Source organism: Ixodes scapularis, unplaced genomic scaffold, assembly GCF_016920785.2.
Source record: "Ixodes scapularis isolate PalLabHiFi unplaced genomic scaffold, ASM1692078v2 PGA_scaffold10__122_contigs__length_95168666, whole genome shotgun sequence".
NCBI classification, from domain to species: domain Eukaryota; kingdom Metazoa; phylum Arthropoda; class Arachnida; order Ixodida; family Ixodidae; genus Ixodes; species Ixodes scapularis.
Window position 1 is genome coordinate 37,886,421 of NW_024609836.1, and position 10,430 is coordinate 37,896,850.

General features: G+C 49.3%; 1 protein-coding gene across 4 annotated transcripts in view; it reads left to right on the forward strand.

Moving 5' to 3' along the window:
* LOC8033856 overlaps nt 1-10,430 on the forward strand; it is a 289,711-nt gene that overhangs the window by 42,592 nt on the left and 236,689 nt on the right. The gene's annotated exons all lie outside the window — the stretch shown is intronic.

The window sequence follows — 10,430 nt, forward strand, 5'->3', positions numbered from 1 at the left end:
GAATGTGCCAGCCTTCTGGTGTGTTCACGCTCCCCCGACAAGCGCAGGAGCATAGCCATCGGAGTGCATCAATGGCATCCCAGAGGGCTTTGCTCCTCTCAGCCTCTGCTCTCGAGTGGCACGACTGCTGGCGGCTGGACACCCCGAGAGGGCTCGGTGTTCTCTGAAGACTGTGGCACGGCACAGAGCCCCTACTTCTTACAGTGTTGTCAATGCCGCCATGGCCACAAGAAACACGTTTCGGCGCCCTCTGCACAACGGCAGCCCAGCTGGTGGTTCGTGCGTCAGTGGTTGTCAAGGTGCACATGGCCTGCACCTGTTCTTTACCTACGCAGACTCGGCCTCCTCCAGCACTAGAACTAAGGGAAGGGAAGTTGTACTTACCACTCCAGAACTCTGCAAGCTCCTTGGCCTGGGGTCCATACTGACGACGCGGCTCCTGGTGTTCCTCTCCTGCATCACGACTGCACTCTTGATTCTCAGCCTCCTACTCGTGGCCGGTCGGAACACCATGAAGGCTACTCAAAAGTTGTTTCCGAACACCTGCCAATATATGAAAACTTCAGTGGAAAACGTGACACCACGAAAACCTAAGGCCAAGCAAACTTTCAGCGTTATCTGCATACATGTTGATTCTAATTCTAATTCCTTGTCCTACATAATGCTATGGCTCAAATATGCAGACTGTCAAATGGCTTCTAAATTAAACAAAAAAACCTACCCTGCTGCTTTTCTTGTTTAAGTGACGCCGTATCTTTCCTTGCGGCAGAATTCCTGCAAGTTTGTTTCCCTGGCCTCATTACTGTGCTGTTGCAGCACTTTGGCACTGTCCGCCCACTGATCATTCTTCCGAAAGCTCACCTCCCTCGGAAGGATGGCCGACAAGGCTACCTGGGTCTCGGGGTTCTTCTCCATGATGCGTTACACTAGCTGACGAAATTTGACGACACGCGTGATGGCATTATCCCCGGTGTTAGTGCCAACATTCACGAGCACCTCATCAAAGCCAGGCAGACTGTCAGTGATCATGGAGAACAACCACTCAATTCCTGACACCACTAAAGGACCTGACCTCGACAGCCACGCCAGTATCCAGTCTAAAAGGCTGTGCTTGGTCTTTCAACATTGAATCACCGGCAACCAACACACGAGGCATGCCTAGTTCGGGGCCCACACATTAACACAATCAGCAGCAATTACAACTAAACCAAGAAATGTCACTGGAAAATAACTATTCGGCACGTTCCGTAACATTCTACAAACATAACCAATCAACTATTGAGAATGCCGATTCGTGATTAATTCAGAACGATATCCAAAACTTGCCGAAGGTCCTGTGCCGTACACAAACGCACACCTGTTCGGGTACCAGCCTTAGGTGACAGCAAACGGCGGGAACGGCCGGAAAGAATTCACAAACGAAACAAGTTGTGATTTCACAAATTATCCTAACTTTACCCAGAACAGAATTTGCGGCTCGAAATTCGGTCTCTTTCCGCCCGAAAACCGCCGATCAAGAACTGGCCGGTTTGAGTCTCGCTCACTCTCTTTTCCGCGGTCACGGGCCGTTTTCTAAGGTATCGATGCGACCACCAAATTTAATCAAAGTCGTGGGTCACTGAAGGCACACACTCAATATTAAAAATAGAAAAAAAATATGAAACCCATTTTTTGTGGCTTCTAAAAAGCTGTAAATACGTTGATTGAAAAAAAAAAGTTCCACAGACAACCGGAAGCATTCTGTGCGTTCGTCGTTTCGCGTATCGTGGGACTCGCGGGGACGGCGATGTCAGCGGACGACGGGCGTGGGACCTCTATTTCAGAACTGTCGTTCGCGGTACCGGCGAATTCTGTTTACCGTTAAAAGAGAAATTTGGGACTGATCAAAAGAATTGGTATTCATCCCGTACGACACGCCCGACCCCCAAGCCGATTTGCACGAAGACGTCGCCGAGCCGTCGCTCCCTTCTCGTGGCTGAAGACAACGCTCGTGCAAACGTCAAGCACGACGTGTCTACTTCGAGTTGAATATGCACGCGTACGATTTCTTTACTAGGTGCGAATGTCTCCAAAGCGGGGTGTTTCCCGACTTCGACCCGGGAGTGCTTTTGCTAGAGAAAAATCGACAGCAAACTTTCCAACTTACAGTTTACCGGCTGAATTATTACTAAGGAAAGAGATCCACCACAAAAGAGATGCTTCAGTAGCTCAGTGGGAAAGACGTCCGGTTCAAACGCGATAGGACCGGGTTCAATCCCCCGTGTAACTTTTTTTTTTTTTTTTTTTCAAACATTTTTTTATATTTACATATTTTTTCTTTTTTTTACAATCATCACTGAATAAAAACAAAAAAATACAAACAAATGTTGTGGACGATACTTCGCTGAATTAAATGGTATGGGATTTCCGTTTTGACACCTGTGAACTCAATGTAATCACTTTCCACAAAATGCAAGGAGCATATGAATCAGGTAGCGTCCGCTTTCCGAGGTGCCCGTAAATGTTCTACAGGAATTGCGGCCAGCCATTGGTCCCGATCCCGTTGATCTTTCGGAAACTCTGTCGCACAATGCCACTTTTTTCGGATGCAGGACATGTGAGCCAGCTCTTCACGCAACATGTTGGGTGTATTCTTTTCGGAGCCGATCATGGAAATTCACCACGGGCACTCACTACTCATCTCCAACTCCTCAATGTACAAAACAACTCATCTTGGAGTACAGAACAACGAGCGGAACAAACATAACTGCAAAATAATCGCACGGCGAGCAGTTCCCGCACGCCGCATCGCACGCCGCATGTCGTGTCGTCTGCTACCGGAGAGGAGAAAAAAAAACAAAAAAACGCACGGTCGGGTGTAGCCACGTGACTTCCGCCACTCACTCTCTTCTCTCCACTTCTCCGACCTCCGTCGGGTTTCGGTTTCGGTTTTAAGCAGTTGCGTCTTTTGGCTTTATTAAAAAAATACGCTACTCTGTTGCAAAATATTAATTGGGTAGTCCTCCGACACCATAATGAAGCGCCTGGCAAAAAATAAAAAAAATTTTTTTGGGGGGTGTCAGTGTCCCTTTAAAGGGCAACTCCGCTCAATTCCGAAGATTTCGGGATAATGAGTGATTGCGAATTAAAAAGCCCTAGTAAAAGACACTACTTCTTTTGCTCCGCGAAAAATGGGATATATATTTTTAAATCTAATTTTAAACACGAGCGGAAATCGAAACAGAAACTTTGGCTCCGTCCGGCAACATTGGCCTCGGGCCGCCAAGTACATGGCCATCACGTGGTACGATAGGTCACGTGATCCTCCGCCCAACGACGGGCGGGATGGGGGCGGGCGAGCGTGCGGCAGGCGCGAGTGTCGTCTGCACCACACTCTTCGCCATGTTTCGGTGTCTACGGCATTCGACGACGTCTGCACAACTGCGGCATAAGTCTGGGACTCTGCGCACGTGGTGTCTATAGTGTGGACGAAACTCCGAGAGGCAATAATCACAAACGGTGAGACGACGATGGCGGTTGTGACGTGGAAGACGGCGGTAAAGGCGGGACCACGGCGGGCGGTTGGTCTGCTCCCAAGAAGCGCGCTGCGCAGGCGCGTACGTCAATCACGGGGACACCGCTGAGCGCCGAGAGGCAACGTTGCTGACGTCGCGCGCTACGCTCGATCGGAGAAGTAAAAACAAGCAAAAGGGGGCCATGTGGATGGCGTTTAGCTCAATGTTGGCTCCGCCCATGCCGTAGCCTTGACTGCGCTGTTGGTTGCGCCTGAATTCGCCCGCTCGAGTCAGCCGATTTCGGCAACTTGGTGAGTTGCAAAGTTTGCCGGACCGTTTAAGGAACATTTAGACAGAATTTGCGTCGTAATATTTGGTGTGTGGTCTTCCTAGGCGATACTGAAGAGGACTGCATTGTTTTTTCAAAACCAAAAATGAAGCGGAGTTGCCCTTTAAGCAGCGTATTTGTCCTTGCATGCCATTACCAACTGAAAATTAGTGCAAGCTTTTTTTTTTTTTACACAACAGAATGCAGAAATAAGCATGTCTATTTAATTTTTTTTTTTTTTTTTTTCGTACTGAACATTTGCGAGCATACAAAGGATGTAAATCAGTACAAAGGCCTTTGTGTTCTTTGGTCTTTTGAGACTCTTTGAACTACAACAGGCCACCACCCAACACTGGGTCATGACTGCAAAGTTTATGACCCACGTACAGATACTCTACCACACCAACTGTTTGGACAAGTGGCATTCAACTTGTTGCTGGGGTGAAAAAGACGAAAAACCGTCGACTGTGCGTTTGGCTCGGTCGTACTGCACCGACCGCCTAATCCGCTGCTTTTCCGTAACATTCCGTTTTACTTGCTATACTCCATTAACATGCAACTGTTTGGGAATGATACAAAATGTACCAAGACGACGTAACTCACCCCAGCAAGCGCGGCTCTCCGGGTGCCAATGCTGCGGGAGATTGACCTTTGAAAGCTTGGCAGCCTGTTGAGCTCGCCGGAGAGGGGTGTAGCTGCACTGCGGTGCTTCACAGAAACACTGAGCCACTAGCTGGCAAAAGGGGGTCCCCGTCAGAAAGTAGAGTGGGTCACGCGCCCCGTTGCACATCCTCGTTAAAACGTCGCTGTTTGCTAAAATGGCATTTGCCGCTTCATGGCGAATGACGTTTTAGCGAATGTTTCCATGAAACGTCCATGAAACGTGTTTAGCGTCCATGAAACGTGTTTCCACGAAATACCAGGAGAATAAGAAAGTCAGTATTCTACTTGCAGTTACATGATTTCACACAGCAAAGGGGAGGGGACTGCCAGTAGAATTTCGGAAAAATTATTTTGCTGGCTGCCGGTAGAATAGGCACTGCCTTATTATTAGTATGGCATTTTTATTCTCGCACAATGGTACATCAACACTGTCGATCTAGAACAGTTTGTCGGAGCTACACGATGCCGGTCCTTTGCCGAGTGTCACGTCAGCATGATTTGGAATTGTAAAAGATTGGTCTTGACGTGCTTGCCAAGACTGCGCTTACCCAACAGCGCGAATCCAGCACTTCGATCAAACGTGCGTGTCTGCTCAGAGTGTGAACAGGTATTCACTTAGCTTTTGCTGACAGTCTCGTAGTTCAAATGTATGTTCTTGAACGTTGGCTCACTCCTGCGTCTCCGAGGCTGTGGAAAACGCTGCGGCGATTAGTTTCTATCTACGCCACACTTCGCAGACGACCGGTGCGGGCAATCTTCTTTTAGCAATGATGACTGTCATGTTGACTTTGTAGAGATTGAGTTTGTGACCATCGGTGAAGAAGGTTATCCCGGCTTCGACACTCGAACCCGCTTTAAGCGTGTTAGCGTCGACATTTCACTTTATGGACATAAACCCCAGACAAGCGACAGCAGAAAGGCCACCTGCGTTTGTTATTAAATATCCACGAGCTTTGAACTATACCGAGCTTTCCGATCGATTGTGTTGCCGAAGATGCAGTCGCCATAGCAACAGCCTGCTCTCGTTGGGATCAGGAGCTTGTCGGTCACCGGAAGTTGTAGTTTTTTCGTATGGTCTGTCTCCACACTGTGGCCGTTGATCGTTGGGTCTTGAGCTCCTCTCATGAGACAGCGTCTGCGCCGCCTTCTGCCAGGTTTTGGAAGGCACGCTGTGTCTCCTCAATGAACTCCTGGCTATCCAGAAGGTTGGTGTTCATCTTCCACGGTGCATTGTGGCGTGCTTGCTCACCCTTCATTCCGCTGAACTTCATCACAGTGGAGACGAAGCCATGATCGGAAATGGGCACACCCTTGGTGTCGTATGTCGCGACCTCCCTGGACAGCTCTCCGGAGACGTAGTCACGGCTTAGCCTCGCCTGTGGCGTTCCCCTCCACCTCGTGAACTGCGGAGAAAAGGTGTCAAGCATCTCTATCACGTCCACGAGACCGAAGTCACGCACAGCGTTGTGCGTGATGGCCGCATCAGCTTTAGGCTGCATCAGCTTTAGGGATCGCCGATCCTTGCACCCCGTCACAGCCATTGAGGACGCAGTTAAAGTCCCCTCTAGCCATGAGTGCCGCCGGAGTGAAAAGGAGAGAATGCAGCCCAAGGAAGAAATCCTTGCACTCCATCGGGTTGTTTGGTGCGTAGACAAAGACGAGCCTTGTCAGCCGGTTCCCGATGATAGTCAACAAGCGCAAGGCGTCCGTCGGCATACAACTGGGGGTCAGTCATCCAGATGCCGGTGTCCTTCCTTATAAGGAGGGTGGTGCCGCTGGCGTGATTCGCAGTTAGTGTATGTGTGCACCAGAAAATGTGGCCAAAAAAACTTCACGAACATCTTCGCCTTTTCTGGAGAGCATATTTTTGTCTCTTGGAGAAAGATGATGGCAGCTCACTCCTCACGTAAGAGGTTGATTAAGAATGTTTTCTTCTTGCTCGCTGCAATGATTATACACTTAAAACTAGCTATCTTCATGAGCGACATTTAAAGATAAAAATATTTCAGAGACAAAGGCAAAAATTCACCACTATCGAACGAAAAAAAATAAGGAAACGCAGAGTTCCAAGAGAAAACTCTCACCCGTTACGAGGAGATGGGGAAACCTTGGAACAGGCTTAGTCACTCACTCTCCAGGAATGAACGACCCACTTCCACGGGACATAGCACTGGCAAAGTGGCAGCAGGTTCCTTGTTCTTCTCACTCCGGATACTCTGTAGCATTGCTTTGGTGTCCTTGGAAAGAACACCTGCATGAGGCTCATGCAGGGTACCCACTGACCGGAACAGCCGGTGGCGCTAGCAGAGAGGGGTCAGAATTGCTGGCTCTGCCGTTGGCGTCGCCGTAGTGGCCTCCATCATCAGTAATCAGTACGCTGGTCTGTTCTTCGACCTTGGGGGATGTGGCTGGTCTCGGTGTCCACTACATCCTCATTGTTGGACAGGGTCAGGGGTCTCGGTATTGATTGAGCCGCTGTCACCATGCTGGCTTCGTTTTCCAGCATGTCACTGTCGTCCAGCAGTTCGTTCTGTTGATCCCTCTCCAGTTAGTGCTTGGTCTTGGTGGCGTACATCTGGACGCAATCCGCCTCGGCACCAGGGAGCCATGCACTGCCTTCGCATGCGCCCCAACTGGTTGCAGCGGAGATGGGTGTTCAGCTGGGCGGCGGAGACGAGCACGGGGTATCCAGCGACTGTGTTGGTGATGCAGGAGCTCCTCTTTGTGGAGCCCTTCTTTAAGGAGGATTCTGACACCTCATGATGTTGTCTCGACCTCGTAACTGCCGTCCAACGACCTTCATTTCTTTCATGTCACCTGGCTCACCTTTCCAAAGTTCACGAAGGCGGCCCGCAGTTCCCCAACAGCTTTAAATATTCATTTTTTACGAGGGGACAACTGCTGGCAATTTTTTTCCCGAGTTGTGCCAGCTGCCTGCAGAATATCCACTTCCTAACAACATAGACTTCTGGACCTCCTTGAGCATAGGCAGCTTCCTTTCGTGGAGCTCGAAGTACAGTAGTGTTAACATCGTCATGTTCAGGCAGACGAGGGGGAACTCCTCGTTTGTAGTGATGCAGCCGGTGGGAAAGTTTGCTGCCAATTTTTCTGCAGCAAAGGCATTCCCCAGGCTCGAAGACTGACAGCACCACACATTGGCCATATCGCACCTAATAAAATTATCAGACGCATGCATATTCAACTCAAAGTACGCACTTTGTGCTTGACGTTTGCACGTTTTTCAAGGTCTTACCAATTTGTGTTCTTAAGACGAGCGATGTCTTCAGCCACGAGAAGGGGCAACGACTCGGTGACGTCTATGTGCAAAGTGGCTTTGCACACATCCTCCGCCTTCAGGTCTGGTTCGACCTGGCCGATCAAGAGCTGGGGGTGTCTCCTGTACAGTCATTTGACCTCGTAGAGCTCTGTCATTTCTTTTGTTTTTTTGAGGCTTTGTTCTAGTACCTAAAGTCCCTTTTCGTTTGTGCTCAGTATTATCGTTCCTCCTCTTATGGGTTTGAGTTTTATGTCTGTCAGACATAAAACTTAACTTTACCGGGCTGTATTTCCTTCTCAACATTGCTGTGATCTTTGGGGGTTCTTCGCCCCTGGGGGAGCCCTTAGCCGGGATAAGCAGTGCCTATTCTTGCTGTGTTCCCTAAGGTGCTCCTTTTGCATTCCCTACCTCCTGTACTAGGACTTTGCATGGGTTATGTCGTGGGTCATTTTGGCTTGGCCGTGCTACCTCCAAATACTTCGCGGGGTATGTCTTTGGCTTAGTGTCTACCTGTGGCTGAGACTGGGTTGTGTCAAGACATCCCTTCAAACAGGTGGTCTCCTCTAGAAGGCGAACAACAAGGTTGGCCATCTTTTGTTGTTCCACCATGAGTGTTCTTAGTTGGTGCGCGACTGTTGCAATTGTTTTTGCGAACCCCCTCTGGAGCTCGTCGAGAGTTAAGCGTTGGTTTGTCTCACTGGGATGTGGTTGTCCTGTTTTGTGGTTTTTCTCATTCTACTCTGGATGCTCCAGCTCTGTTGTTGTTTTCGTAGGGTCCTCCGAGCCCACTCCCGGGGACTCGTCAAGAGTGGCGCGGTGGTTTGTCTCTCCGGGGTGTGATTTTCCCTCCTCTTGGCCCTCCTCAACCTCCTTCAGAAATTTGTACTCTGACACCGTTTTCGCTCGGTCCTCTGAGCTCGGCCCCTGTAGTTTGCTTCCGCATTTCTTAGCATGTTTAGTTTATTTGTTTATTTTTTACAGGGCCCTCCTCTGATCGGCCCTTTTTGGGCACCTCCTTGCTTTCTGTCTCGCTGTTTGTGCCGTCGTGCTTTCAGGTGGAAGCACTGAACAGCAAGGGAGCCCTTCCATCCTTTCTTTCCATTGTTCTCCCCTTCCTCTTAACTTTCATTAAGCTTATGGCCATGTTTCTTTGCCCTCTTTTACATTGTGTGGTTTTCTGCTACCCAGTTTTTATAAGTCATGGACTATACTTTTCCTCTTCCACTTTTTTTTTCTTTTTTCCCTAGCCGTTTATCTAATTACTCGGTTGAGTAGAGTGGGAGGTTTTGGTCTGGAAGACTGGTTTTTGTTTCGCTCTAGCTCTAATGCTAGATTTTTTTGTGATTTTTCAAAGTTCTGTAAGACTAACGGTTGATTTACTGTGAATTTTTGGTATTAGATTTTTGGGAAGAAATAGTAGTAACAAATTTATTCAGGAAAAGGGTGGCACTTGGCCTGTTTGGGAAGGGACTAAAGGGGTATCACGAGTTAGGTGCGGCACACTATGGAGGCTTCACAAGCTCGCTCCACAGTGCGAGCAAGATAGTTTTTTCGTCCTTTACCGGAGCAACCCACTCCTCGTAAAAGGTCACTCCTGGTGGTCGGTGCTTCTCTCTGGCATATTTTAGTCCGTCACACTCCCAGAGGAGAGGTGCTTGATCTGCAGAGCAGCTGCTGCAACGCGTGATTGGAGGTGGTGGGGGATCGCCTTCTTGATGGCACAGTTGGTTGTACCGCCAATTTGCCTCCATGTCTTCTGTGATAGCAAAGCCCGTTCGTGCTTTAACAAGCGCTTGGGCCGCCCGAGGTAGACCTCTAGGCAATGGATTCTCGAGGGGTGGTACATGATCTTTCAGCCTGCTTCTCTGAATTTGCTTCCGTCATCATCGTTCTTCCTCCGGGCTGTGGTTGAGCGATGGACGTAGATCGGCACTCCCTGTAAGTTGCGAGAAGTGCAAGCCTCGCTTTCCAGGTCGTGCGCGGCCTCATTGTCTGCCTGACCGGAGTGCCCCGGCACCCACTGCATTTTTACTGTGACGTCATTTAGTGCTTTTATTATGCGACAGCCGTTCTTTATCGCATACTCTGTGGTTCCGTCTCTGGGAGGACCGAGTACGGCGCGGATGACTGTGGAACTGTCAAAGTAGATCGTGGTTGTCTTGGTTTCTCCGTTCACAATTCGGAGGTCTGTGACAATCCAATTTACACCGACTTGAAGTGCCCGGAGCTCCACTTCGGTGGTGGAGGGTGCCTCGTCCAGGTGGTAATTTTTTCGGCGATGACTGCCATCTTCGATGCTCGCCTTAATGAAAGGGCAACTCCGCTCAATTCCGAAAAATTTAGGCTTACATGTGATTCCATTTCACAAAGCACTACTAAACAGCTCTACGTCTTCGGATTCGCAAAATGTGGAATATTATTTGTGTAATCTTAATTTAAACATCAGCTGATACCGAAACCGAAACTTCGGTTGCGTCAGGCAACATTGGTTTCGGGTCGTCAGAGTCATGGCCACGTCACGTCGAACCACGTGGTCTTGTGACGTTCGTGGGGGTGAGGGACAGGACACGCGACGCAGGCAGGTCGCTTCGCATGGCGTGGCTTTCCAGCACGGGGTTCATAGCTCATAACTCGAGATTGCTTTGTCTCGTGTTCTGAGGGTGGTTTA